The 13,575-nt window shown below is 34.0% G+C and overlaps 1 protein-coding gene across 12 annotated transcripts in view; it reads left to right on the plus strand.

Moving 5' to 3' along the window:
- The window catches only part of Epha5 (EPH receptor A5), a 278,396-nt gene that overhangs the window by 153,667 nt on the left and 111,154 nt on the right, over nucleotides 1-13,575 (plus strand). The gene's annotated exons all lie outside the window — the stretch shown is intronic.

A 13,575-nucleotide genomic window follows, 5' to 3' on the forward strand; every position in this document is an offset into this window, starting at 1 on the left:
ATTTCTGGAGTAATTCCTTTAATACCTATTACTTGTCATTTATATGATATATATAGTATGTTTTATGTTTCAAATCTACATTTTGTTGCTTTGTCAATGTCAAGAGTTCTTTTTAAAATTTGTTTGGACAGTATGCTTTATTTGTTGTTTTGTTTCTTGCTTTACAGCATAGCAACATTTTCTTTACAAGCGATAATAGTCGTTTCTTTATTTTTTTCAATTTTATTCAAATATGCATCATTTTTTGCCACATCCACTTATAAAAACAGAATAATTGTTACGTGCTATAAAAACTCAAACCACATTTATTTTCAAGTTGCAATCTTGGAATTATAAAAATGTCAGTGTTGGAGAGGCAGATACACAGGCCTGTTTGAGCTGAAGATTCCTTTGTTCTTTCTTCTGTGTTCTCCTTTACACTAACCAGCATGGAGTTCTGTGCTAAGACGTGAACTCACTGGGTGATCAAAAATCTCTCAGTATAAGAAAGCATTGAAATCTGCCCCTTGGCTTGCACATGACTGTGGTCATATTAACCATCACAAGTGTTCAGTAATGTGAACTGTCATCTGTATTTGGATAAATGCAGACTCTAATGCTATAGCCTCAGGCTTCTGAGGTAAAATCTTTAACTCTCAACAATATTTGATTCTAAAATGAGCTACACAATACCATTTTGTAAATAATAAGAACTCGCTGAGATGCTCTTTCTTGTGAGAAAATTTAGTGGTTTGCATTATCTTAACATCTTTATAAGATACTTCTTAGTGATAAGCTATATGAGAGAATAACTTTATCATTTTATGGACATTACCAACAGGCAACAATATTTTGTAGTTTTCTGACTTACTTGCATCTTCTAAGTACAATGTTTGTGAATTCAACCTTCAATATGTAAAATGGCAAGGAAGTTATTAATACCCAGTAGCCATGTAATATCAATCCTGTAGTTAGTACTTTTTGTCATTAAAGGAGATATTTATGTCTAAGTGTCATAGTACCCACAAGAAAATCACTGTAAACTTATTCCTTAAGTTTAAAACACTGTTTTACTCCGTGTCACTAATTTGCATTAAATAAGTTTCAGTTCCACCTAAAATGTGAATTAAAGAAACTTTTAAAAAGAATTCTATTTAGTGCTACCATGGCTAAAGCATCATTAAGTTTCAATGTCACAGGAAGTGGGCTTTGTATTTAGATTTTATGATTACATTTCTAAGTATTCAGTTTAATTTATACAAAAATACTTTTTAACAAATCTTAACTTAAAATTTTAATTTCTCAAAGGATTGATTTCTATAATGTTTGTTTATATTGTGATTAAAAGATTACAAATTGTACTAGCCTCAACAGATGTTCTGGTATTTACTAATCAATATGTTTTGTGTGCTACTAAAACATGGATGAATTTGGTAAAAAATACAGAAAGAAGAATGGTTATTCAATATGAATCTTTGCATTAAGCCAGGAATGAAAACTGATTACCCAAATATGTCTATAAAACATAAAAATGATTAATGTATGGAAATTTATACAAAAATTAAAACATTTTCCAAAAACTGATAGTCTGAAAAGTTAAATATTAGTGATACTTGTTTGCATTTGTTTTAGTGAACTATAAAGTTGAAAAAAAGTAAATAATAGATTTAAACATTATGTAAAATGTATTTGTAAAGTAACAAGCAGTAATTCTAAATACTTCCAGTGAGATTTTCTTGGTCAAGAAAAGTAACTCATGGAAACGAGAAGGAGAAAAGCAAGGGAAATGTGATGTAAGACAAAGGAAGTAAGATTTGGTCGTGGGGAGAGGAGCATGGTAGGAGAGTAAAATCTGAATGGATTAATACATAATGAGCTCTCTTTCAAACTGGAAAGGGAATGAGAGGCTGAATATGCATTCAGTTATAACTGTGTGCAAGCACATAGAAAAGCAACTAAATTAACAGAGGTTTCCATGTAACAATATTTCTCTCAGGTACTTATTTAGATTTACTTATGACATTAACATTTTTCAGTTTTATCCTTTTACAAAATCTAGAACACATATAATTTAATATGCATTTAACAGTAATACTTTAAAACAAAATATTCTACTGAAATAATTTAATTTGAAAGTTTTTCTGCTCACAAAATATTGTACACATACTATAGCCTTGTAAATATATTTAATTATCTTGTTTAAATAATGGTTCAATGGCCATATTTAAACTAGGATTTAAAAATTCTAAAACATGCACATATATTTTAATACTAAATTATCAGCTATTTCTAAATAACATATCAAAATTATTACTCAATTTGTTAGTCAGGATTCTCTATAGTAATGAAAGTTAAGGAATGAGTCTCTCTAAATAGAAAGAGAATTATTAGAATGACTTACAGGCTGTGGTCCAGCTAATCCAACAATGGTTGTCTATGAATGAAACAAGTATCAATAGTTGTTCAGTCCAGAGCTGGATGTCTCACCTTGTCTTCAGCATACGCTGGAATCTGGAAGACATAGGCTCCAATGCTAGTGAAGGAATAGACTTGCTAACAAGTTGGCAATGAGCAAAACTTTCCTTTATTCCAGATACTTGTATAGGCTTCCAGCAAATGTCATGGTCCAGTTTAGAAGCAGGTCTTCCCACATCAATAGATCTGTATTGAAAGTGTGTCTTCCCACCTAAAAGATACATATCAGAAGCTGATTTTCCAACTTCAAATTAGGGAAACGATCCCTCACAGATGTGCCCTACTTTTGTGTCTTAGTTAATTCAAGATATAGTCAAATTGACAAAAAGAATATAGCTATCACTCTTGTTAATATTCAAAAGTATAGAATTTTACTTTCAATAGGTGAAAACTTTCAGTAAAAGATCTCTTATTTCATATGTGATTCTCAGCCCTTAAACTCTTCAGACAGTCAGCAATGTATCTAAGGTTCTCTATAGTGTGGGAGCTTCATTTTCTGGATCTATTTCAGGCAATTAATTATGGACATCTTGAACCTACAGGAATTGAGGTTAACCTATAATTTAGTATTCAATAATTCCCCAACTCTCTCTTTCTCTAGAATATCCAGAAATAACTAAAAAATGTGTAATTGAATCTAGAAGTATTAATGATGTACAATAAAGGATTATATTGCAAAGTATTCCATCAAGTTAAAGTGCTCTTCTAGTCAGCTAAAGGATTGTGTGGTACAATAGCTTAACCAAGTAGGAAAAGTATTGAGAAGTCATGAATAAGTTGATCACTGAATGTGTATTTCTCGGATTTTGAAATTCTTGCTGGTACAGATCAGAAGACCTGTTATTCTAGTCCAGGCATGCAAGCTATCTGCATATTTTGCAGCTCAGCTTCCTCTGATTATTATGAGATTCATAGTTTTCTTCTGCCCAATAAGATGCCATGGATCGCATTTGCCTCTCCTCTCTTGAGCCTTAGAGCAATCAGGAAGTTATTTCAGTACAACTCAAATTATGTGTCATAAAATACAGATATCAGAAATTATGAAAGTTTCAAAAATTGTACTGACCTTTTATTTTTTCTTTGATGTTATGAAGAAAATATCGACATTTCAGGAGATGCAATCAGTGCAATTGTATAGGGTTTTAACCAAATTGCATTTTAAGATTACTATTTGTGAGTCATCAGATTTATTTTCCTTGGTAAATTAAGAAATCCACGGTGGACCACATTTCATTTCATATTTATTAAATTAATTGATAAAGATTAAATACCTGTGCCAGCTCCAAGGAGTAGTGCATAATCCACAGTCCCATATTTATAGCATGCTGAATACAAAGTTTACATGCTTCTTTATTAGGAATACATAAAACTTAATCTCATACTTATTTCTCCATGACTTTTCAAATTTAATTATAGATTCATGGAAAAGTTATATTCTAGAAATATTTTGTCCCTGCTACTAACTAGATAATTGGTTCCCAGGAGTCAGATGGAATGTTGAACATATGGGATGATATTTGGGCCAAAGAGGATTGCTTTCTATTAGTAGTTACCCTCCTAACAAGGGTGTACTTTAGGTATGAAACAAAGAGAGATGGGCACGGGAAGACTTCAGCAGACATATATATTTCAGAAAAGGCTAGCAATAAAGCTTTTAGTAGTTGAAGTAAATTTCCAGTCACTTAGATTCTTTTATTTATCTAATCATTCCAATACTCGGGATTTCACAAGTCTCAACATACATTTGTCTCATTTATTTAAAGGACAAGCAAATAAATTTAACTGATCCTGTAAACCAGGAATTTGATGGGAAATACTTAGATTCTATTGTTGATATTAGTCCCCTCACTTGTGAAACATTAGATACTTGATGACTCTATTAACACACCTTGATTATCTCAAGCTAATAAATAAGCTAACTTAAACTTCCTTTCATAGCCATATATCATTTAGACACACTCAGCCCTTTACATAGTGTTTATAGCTAACATATGGTCATAACAAATGTAGTGTGATTTTAATGAATAAAATATTAATTTCATGAAGTGTTTTATGTGAGGTAGAACGTATGTAGAGATTATATGCTCCTACAGTTATCAGAGAGTCATCTCCTAACTAGAAGACCCGTGCTACACTGGATGTCTTAGTAAGGGTTTCTATTTCTGAGGCAAAATAAAAATACCATGACCAAACAGCAAGTTGGGGAGGAAAAGGTTTATATGGCTTACACTGTGACCCGCCCAGCGGGTCAGTTATTCCAGGGTCCCCGAAGAGGCGCTATCTGAAAAAGACTTGGGTGGGAGACAGGAAGGAGACCAAGCAGAGTTTTTGTCAAGGTCCCACTTTATTAGCAGAATGGTTGTGGCTTATATAGCCCTTGAATGAGGAATTTGGCTTGGGATGGGGGCAGGGGCATGTCAAGGACAGGGAGGGATCTTGATGGGGCAGCAATGGTCTTGAGTCGACACACCTAGTGTTCTCTATGCAAGCGAAATTGTTCCTTTTGTGATTCCAACCACAAACAATTCTCTAGATAGTTGGAATGTGGGGCAGGTTCCGCCAACAGATAGCTCTCAAGATAGTTGGGTGTGGGGCGGGTTGTGCCAACAAACAGTTCTCAATACAGTTGGGGTGTGGGGTTCTCCGCAAACATCCCCAGGACAATGGTTCCTGCTATAATCTTTGGGAAAATGGCTCCTGACATTATTGTTCATCACTAAAGGAAGTCAAGATAGGAATTCAAACAGGTGGGGTCCCAGTACAGAAAATGATGCAGAGGCCATAACACAGTTATGCTTACTGGCTTGCTTCCAATTACTTGCTCAATCTACCTTATAGAACCCAGGACCAGCAGTCCAGGGATAGCACCACCTCTATGGGCTGAGTCCTCCCCCACTAATCAGTAAATGAGAATATACCTTACAGCTTGATTTCAAAGAGTGATTCCTCAACTGAGTTTTCTTCTATGATGACTCTAGCTTGTGTCAGGTTGGCACACAAAACTGTTCAGTACACTGTAGTACAACTAGGTGCTCACTTTTCTCTATTCAAATTTCTTTTAAAAGTCTGTTGTGAGCATCCCTACATGACTGAGAACAGTTCCTGTATTTGCATTTGCCTTCTCTTTCTCATAGCTTTCTGAGGCTGTGGGGAAGCGATGGCTAAAGACATCCCATTCAGGAATAAGTGTTTCAAGGTTTCTCATTCTGTGAAAAATTTTTAGTTGTGAACCTGAGCATTAGTTTTCATGAACTGCACAACATAATAATCTCAGATGATGTTTGAGAGAGACAGTTAGCTGTGGGTGTAGCAGAATTTCATTAGGAGTCATTTCATTGCACTGTTCCTTTAAAATAACAATAGCACTTGATTTTCATATAGGCCTATAGACAGCATCTGGCATGAGTTACATATCATGGATTAGGTCTTAAATCCAACCAGATAGTGGTTGGTTACTCCTTCAGCATTAGCTCCATTATCACAACATGTCAATCAGACATGTCACCATTATAGATCATACAACTTGTAATTTGGTTTCTCCTCTGGTAGTGTACAAAATAACTTCTATGTACCATGAACAATACTTGGCAGGGATAAAGTATCTAGTTAGGGACTAGATCTACTTCTCTATGTTCAATGAATCATATAAATATTACCTTTAGCAAGAATGATACAATCAATATTAAGTGCTCTGAATTTGCATTCTAATCATTTTACTATGGCCAAAATATTCTATAGCTATATCTGTTGTTTATTTACCATCATTTGCACTTACAATTGTCAAATATCCACTTTATATTTTAATTATGTAGTTGTATTTTGTCAATTCTATACATGTATGTAGTGTTACATTTTTTTCCTCTTTCCACACTCCTTTATTTCCTTCCTATCCTTAAAATCCCCAGCCTTTTCCACACTATTTTATTTCTTCTTTCTATTTTGTGGTTCATTTAGCTTAGTCAAGGCCATATGTCTGAGGATTGGATTGAAACAATCAACTGGAACATGGTGTGGTCACCAGGGGTTACAGTACTGAAACCAGTGACCTCTAATTTTTCCTGAATCCATCCGAGGAAAATAGTTCAGCTTGAGGAGTGGAGGCCCTGAGCCATGCCCCCCAAAAAGCCCTAGTATTGGTGGAAACATTCTTGATTCTAGTATAAACTCAGACAAGGTATGTAAAGAAGCTCTGAGTTTACGATTCGAATATTTGTCTGATCCAGATAAAAGCATTCCATAATCTTTCTTCCTGTCTTCCAGCTCTTTTATTCTCCCACCCATTTCACATGTCTCCTGCTGCATGCTTAGTTTTACAAAAGCCAGGCATAAGGTATAACTACTTTCTTCATTTTCTTTTTTAACATTATAATATTGACAAAATAATTGAGTATAGCTTTACAGAAGAGTTTGTAACAGTGGTTGATGGAATATTCTAGAGCCTCTCACTCAATTTTCTACTGCTCCAACAAAATAGCCAAGAAAATTAGCTTAGGTGTGAAAAGATAAGTTTTCCTCCCTGTGTAAAAAGTCTCAACTCATGACCAGATGAACAGGGATGCCTCTGTTGGCATCCCATGTGAGGAATAGAGTAGAGAAAACTATTCTCATATCCAGGGAGCAGAGAGGCTGTGGAAGATGCATGGGCCCACAAGACGGTTCGTACTCATGGCCCCAATTACCCAAGGATCTGCTAAAAGACCTCCATTTTTAAAAGTTCTACCATCCTCTGATATCATTAGTAGGCAAGCGAACTTGTTAACACAGGGTATTTTTCACATATTCAGTATTTACAGTTCACTTCCCAGTGTTTTCTGACATTATTGGTTTTAACTATTACTCATGATTTGTTGCTAACATACCTTTTCTTTTTTATTGTTTTTAATGAGCTGTTCATTTTTTCTTCTCCCCCCTCCCTTCCTCCCATCTCTCATGATCCTCACACTCCCAATTTACTTAGGAAATCTTGTGTTTTTCAGCTTTCTATATAGATCCATGCTTGTCTTTCTTGCTAAAGTGAATTTTCACAAACTCCATAACCAAAATTTCTGATTCCATTCATAAAAGAAAAGGAATAAAAGTGTGCCACTTCCAGGCATAATCACAGAGCACAGACAGACACAGACCAATTATACTGTATTCCCTTTCTTGACTCGTCTGAGGAGTGTCATCTGCCTAACGATCATCTGGGTACCAGCTCTAAGTTTGCTTTTATATGCCAATTCTGGATGCAAACTTACTGTCATTCCACATGAATGTGTTCTATTAAGTGTTTTCTCTAAAGCCATCGAAGTCTAACTGAGTTCAGAGTCAGCGCTTCTAGGTTATTGGTATGTTCAGTCATTCATCTCATTGGCATGCATCCTATGAACTTATTTGCATAAAGATGCATATTTCATATTTGTGATTGATAAATTTATATTTGTTTCTAAATTCACTGTGATATGTCATTTGTCTTTTGTTACTAGTCCACCAGAACATGGTATTTAGAGCACTCTGAGTGGTCTGGTATCATGAAAATCTTTTTAGTGTACTGTAAAGATGTGGTATAAGAGGAGTCCTTCATGAGATTATAAATACAGTTTACTTAGAATACAAAAACATTTTTGCCAACTATATTTAAAAAGTTTAATTTTTGTGTTTCTTCAAGTTGATTACTATGTATTCAAATAGCAACTCGTTATTAAGTACTTTCTGCTTTCATTGTACTGTTGGGTATACTGTTGTGTATAATCACCTGATCACTATGAAAAAAAAAGTAGTCAAAGACATCTTCAAACTTTAGAGGATTTTCATTTCTTGTGAAATAGTTGAAAAATAAAATCTAATATAATTATGCATAGAGAGGCTGGAGAAATAAACAAGCAGTTGAGTATGTTCTTGCAGAAGACCCAGCTTTTGTTCATAGCACACATACTGTGTCTCACAACTATCTGTGATTCCAGTTCCTAGGGATTCAACGAATTTTTCTGATCTCTGAAAGCTAACAAACATGCGCATGATACACAGATACATGCAAACAAAAATAATACTTGTAAAATAAACCAAAATATGAAAATAAATATTCTGCACTGAACTCCATAGCAATTGTATCAAGTCTTTTACTCTTTAGGGACAGGACTTAACTGTTGAGAGGTGCAGGGGCATAATGATAAACTATTTTAATTTTTTTGTTGTTTTCTCTTTAAATAGTTATTCCTTGTTTGGAGAGATCTTTGCTGCTGATGACCTCTGTGTTGAATGATTTGTTAACCAAATAAATATGTCATAAAATCTATATAATATTACTTGGCTATTGGAACATTTTCAATTACTTTGATATCATAGATTGTGTAAATAATTGTCAGCCCTTTTGAAATATTGTTAGAATACAGTATAAGTAGCTTCTCTAGTTTGATGTTTGATCTTAAAATATCAACATTTTTTTGTCACAACAGGAATCTTACTTCAAAGTGAGATATGATGATATGTGTCTTTAATACCAACACTTTGGAGTTAGTGGCAGGAAAATCTTTAGTATTTCAGGGGGAGCCTAGTCTGCATAGTTAGAACCTGACTCAAGAAGAAAGAAGTCATTCATAGATGCTTTATTCTATAGATATGAAGTTATTTTTATTAAACAAAATATGTTTCCAGTGTGAGATATTTTTTAAAAAATATTTTTGCTTCATTACTAAGAAGAGAAAGGAAAGTTTGTTGCATCTTGAGATCAGGTATGTCTGCACATATGACCCATACTGTAAATTGATGGTTAAATTGTCAGTTAAACAATGCCTTCATTTTAGACTTTTAGAAACAGTTAATTACAAACATAGTATTATTCCAACTATGAATTTTCTCTACTTAATTATATTTCATAGCTAGTGTTTATGTTTCTCTCCACTAAAATTGTAGTGGCATTTGAAGAGAAATACACTCTGAGTTATGTGTCTTAGTTTTATTTTTTTTCCATCAATATTGCATTCAGTATAACCTGCCTGTATTTACAGGTGTCCGTGAGTAATTGATTTGTTGACACAATTGAAAAGGGAACAATCACGGTTCAGCAAGCGTACTTTAAAAGAGTAAATTTTTAAGTATTTAAAAATTATAATTGCCTGAAAATTAACGGTGAAGGGTTTTTTTTTCTTATCAAACATATATGGACAAATGATGCTTATGCTAATTGAAAAAAACAAATTGAATTAATGTTTATTTCTTAAAATGATGCTGACATCAATTCCCTTCAGAAGGAAACGAGACATGTTTCTGTGTGATTTATTTCCTTTTCCTTGTGTAGAGGACTAAAAGTGTTAGCACTTTGTACCTTAAAATCGTGACATCACACATGTAATATAAGGTACTTTTCAGCGAGCCTTATTTTCTGTTTTTATTATAAGGTTCTGCCATTATCTCTAATCTACCATCATTTATGCTCCTCCTGAAAATAAATCAACACTATGTGCCAATACACTACCTTAAACTCAAAAGAAAAATTATCTCCTTTTTCTGTTGTACTCATTAGCAGAAGAAAAATAATCATCTTACTAAATTTAAACAGTACTTCATCAGTTTGCCTCAACTTCTCCATCAATGTCTTCAGCTCAAAATAATGCAGACTTCTATAATGACTAACCACGACTACGTTAAAGAAATAAATGGTATACGTCTTGTCAGGAACTTGCATCAAATTTGCAAATAGACTCCTGTTTAGCAGCAATCTGCTCTTTGATTTTCTTGCTTTTGTTTTACAAAGTGAGTAGTATTTATCATATCTAATCAGAATTTACCTTCAAATTCTTGATTATATAAAGTGTTTAAAATTACTTTAAAGATGTTGATAACAATAGTGTTAATTAAAGGAAAAGGAACTTATCACTACGCATCAAGCTCAGAGTTTTCTGTAGACATTATAAGTAAATCTTTCAGCAAATATGCTAAACTCTTTCTGGTAAAGTTATAAATAGATGCAGAATCTGTCTGCTGCCACTGAAGCTGATCCCCTTTCCAAGGAACTCCTACAGACTTCTTCTGTGGCTCAGACATCCAGTTCTTCTGTTTATTTTTAGAGACTAATACATGTCAACATTTACTGATTCATATATAGTATTAATTTTAAATTTCTAGCTAGAATGTGTAGTGGTTTCTCTTCTTCCTTCTTTGCTTTCCTCCTCTTTGCTCCTTTCTATCTTTTCCTTTCTATTTTGTCCCCTTTGTACATTCACAATGCTAGTAATGATGACTCTAGTTTCTCTCTCTCTCTTTTTTATTGTAACGTGCTGATCTATGCTTGCCTTTATTTCTACTTTTATGTACCTTTGTGAGTTCACTGGCTCTACTTACATTCTTTACATTTCCTGTTTAATCTCTTTCCTTCTGTACCTGTTTTACTTTCTATGTAATGTAACATACTGATTCTTTGAGACAGGATACGACATCCTGGAGACCAGATAATTTACATACTCACTAACTAATCTGACTGTGTTTGCATTCTCTTAAGTATCTGGTGATCAGCAGCTGGTCTATTTTAAGAATGACTTTTGATGGGATAAGTGAGTTTTCTTCTTTGTGTTCTTTCAACCTACAGCAAACTGGTCCATGCGTGGCCTTTGTTAGAGTCAGGTCTGTGCTCAGATTAATTGCTTTCTAGTAGCAGAAACAAGTCAAAAGATGGATCATTGTCAAATTTGAAGGAATAAAGGTACTCTATCCTAGTGAGAGGAACAATGAAATGCGGTATTGTCAGGTAATGTTTGGGAACTTCCGTATTATCCAAAGAGGCTAATCGTTTTGCATCTAAGTGCAGCTATAATTCAATGCTTTTCCACTTATTCCATTGTCAACAGCTTAATCCAAATAACCATTATTTCCTAATGAGAATCTCCAATAGAATGATCCCCTAGTTTATCTCCCTAATTTCCCTTTAGATTACTGAATTTTTTTCAGCACAACAGCCAAAGAGACTCCGAAATAGATTACTGGACATGTCCACTAGTCTCCAATGACTCTTAAAGACATTGTCATACAGGACTTGAACATTTATCTCATCATTTCAGTAAGTTACTGAGTTGCAAGATACACTTGTGATTTACAGCTTACCTTACTTTTCAGAGGTGGACCAGTCACAGGATATTCATACTTGCCTGTATTTCTACTTAGAGCTGGTTTTCCTAAAGTATCCATATATATCACTAGCTTGGCATCGTGATGTATTTTACACAAATATAATTTCAAATATTTTCTAAACACTCTGTGCATGTACCTATGTATTTGCATTTGTGTCACCTTTCCTAGATTTTCAAATATTGCCTGTTCTATCACATAGCATTATCATGACAGACATTGACAGCATGGGAAACATCCATCTTTGACATGTCACCCACAGTTTCGGTAAAATGAGCTCCTACTTAGTTAATACCCAGAAATTTAACATGGCTTCCTGAAAGAAGCTGTGTTGTCATAGAATATGAGAGAATAGCTTCTTTAGATTTTTTCTTTTTACTTCATTGTATGCATATGTTTCATATTATGCTCATATGAATATGTTTACCTCATCTCTCTAGATATAGTTTTAGCTCCTTTAGGAGATTATACATATGCTACTAATGACTCAGTCCTCAATGGTTAATAAGGTTATTATGTTATAGTGTTCTACTTGCTTTTTGTCATCATAATTGTGAGGTATCAAATTAAACTGTGTGTGGGAGGACCCGCTGAGTTGGGAGCAAGGTTTCAGAACATACTTTGCATCACTGTGGGGAAAGAATGGTAAAAGCCTAGTTGTTAGTCATTGTGTTGTCTAGACTCCTCACAGAGTGACTATTCTAGGAGACAGAAAATGATGGAAGCAAGTTTGTGCTCTTGCTCACGAGGTCACCTTTCAGTTACAGACCTCTGCCACCGACCCATTCTTCTTAAGGATCTGTAACCTCCCCAAATAGTACAAACAGCTGGGAATCCAATATTTAGACATATGAAACTACAGGGACATTTCACATCCAAGCCACAACACGTAGGTACTCAGTACATCATTAAAACTGTAATAATTTCAAATTCATGAAAAAGTCTGTATGTAATGTAATCATGAAACTCTAAAATGGTATTAACTCACTGATTGAAAACTTATGACTCTTGACGCTCCTATTAATTCTCCTAACTGTTAATTTATCTAAATGAAACTTGGTTTTCTAGGTAGAGCTATCCTAACATTCTCTACATCTCTCTTTGCTTACAACCTCTACATTTAAAGTAATTCTGTTTAATTTCCTCTTAAAATGCAGAAGCTGTATTTCATCAAGAGTACTTTGTTCAACCTTACTGTTAAATTAATTCTTGAGTTATTTCATAAAAATCAATTTTAGGTATGACTATCAAAGCGTCTTTCTTTTTGATTCTTTTAAAATTGTGCAAGTTATTATCTTTTTAGCTTAGGTTAATTGAGTGCCTTAAAATAAAAGTGGACGAAGATCCTTTGTTGTATCATCAGTACCTTGAGGCAGATTTAATATGCCCTCTTTCTCTTTCATAATTTCTTGTCATGCCATTCATTTAAAATTGGTTCTGTATAAAAATTACATAGAAAAATAATCTATATATGGAAAAGATAATTAGCTCAGATATTTGCTTTGTCAAACAAATAAAATCTAGTCCCATCAGTGCATGTTCTTAGAACAGTTGTGTGTGTGTATGTAGGTGCATGTGTGTTTGTATAAAATTTTCTTTAGTATATTCTTGGAGGTCTTTCAAATATTCTGATCATCAACTAACTTTAAGGAATTTTAAATTCTAAGGGAATGTTTCTTCTGTATTTTATAATATGGCTTTTTATTTTGAAGAATTCTACACATACATACAATAGGTTTTGATTATCTTTACCTCCAGCTTCCACCCACTGCCCAATTCCCCAACTTAATTTCTTCCTTATTATTGTTTTATTTTGATTCCTTTATAACTCACTGAGTCCATATTGTGCTACCTATCTACTCGCGGCCGTAAAGCTATCTCCTAGGGCATGATCCATGAGCCTACAAGGAGCCGCATCCATTAAGAAAACCGAACTTCCTTTGGAAGTCATAAGCTATCACTAGGTCCTCATCAGGGCATGGTCTGATGAGCCACTTTCTAGTCCTTTCTAAAATGATAAGT

The sequence above is a fragment of the Microtus pennsylvanicus genome, chromosome 12, assembly GCF_037038515.1.
Source record: "Microtus pennsylvanicus isolate mMicPen1 chromosome 12, mMicPen1.hap1, whole genome shotgun sequence".
In the NCBI taxonomy this organism is placed as follows: domain Eukaryota; kingdom Metazoa; phylum Chordata; class Mammalia; order Rodentia; family Cricetidae; genus Microtus; species Microtus pennsylvanicus.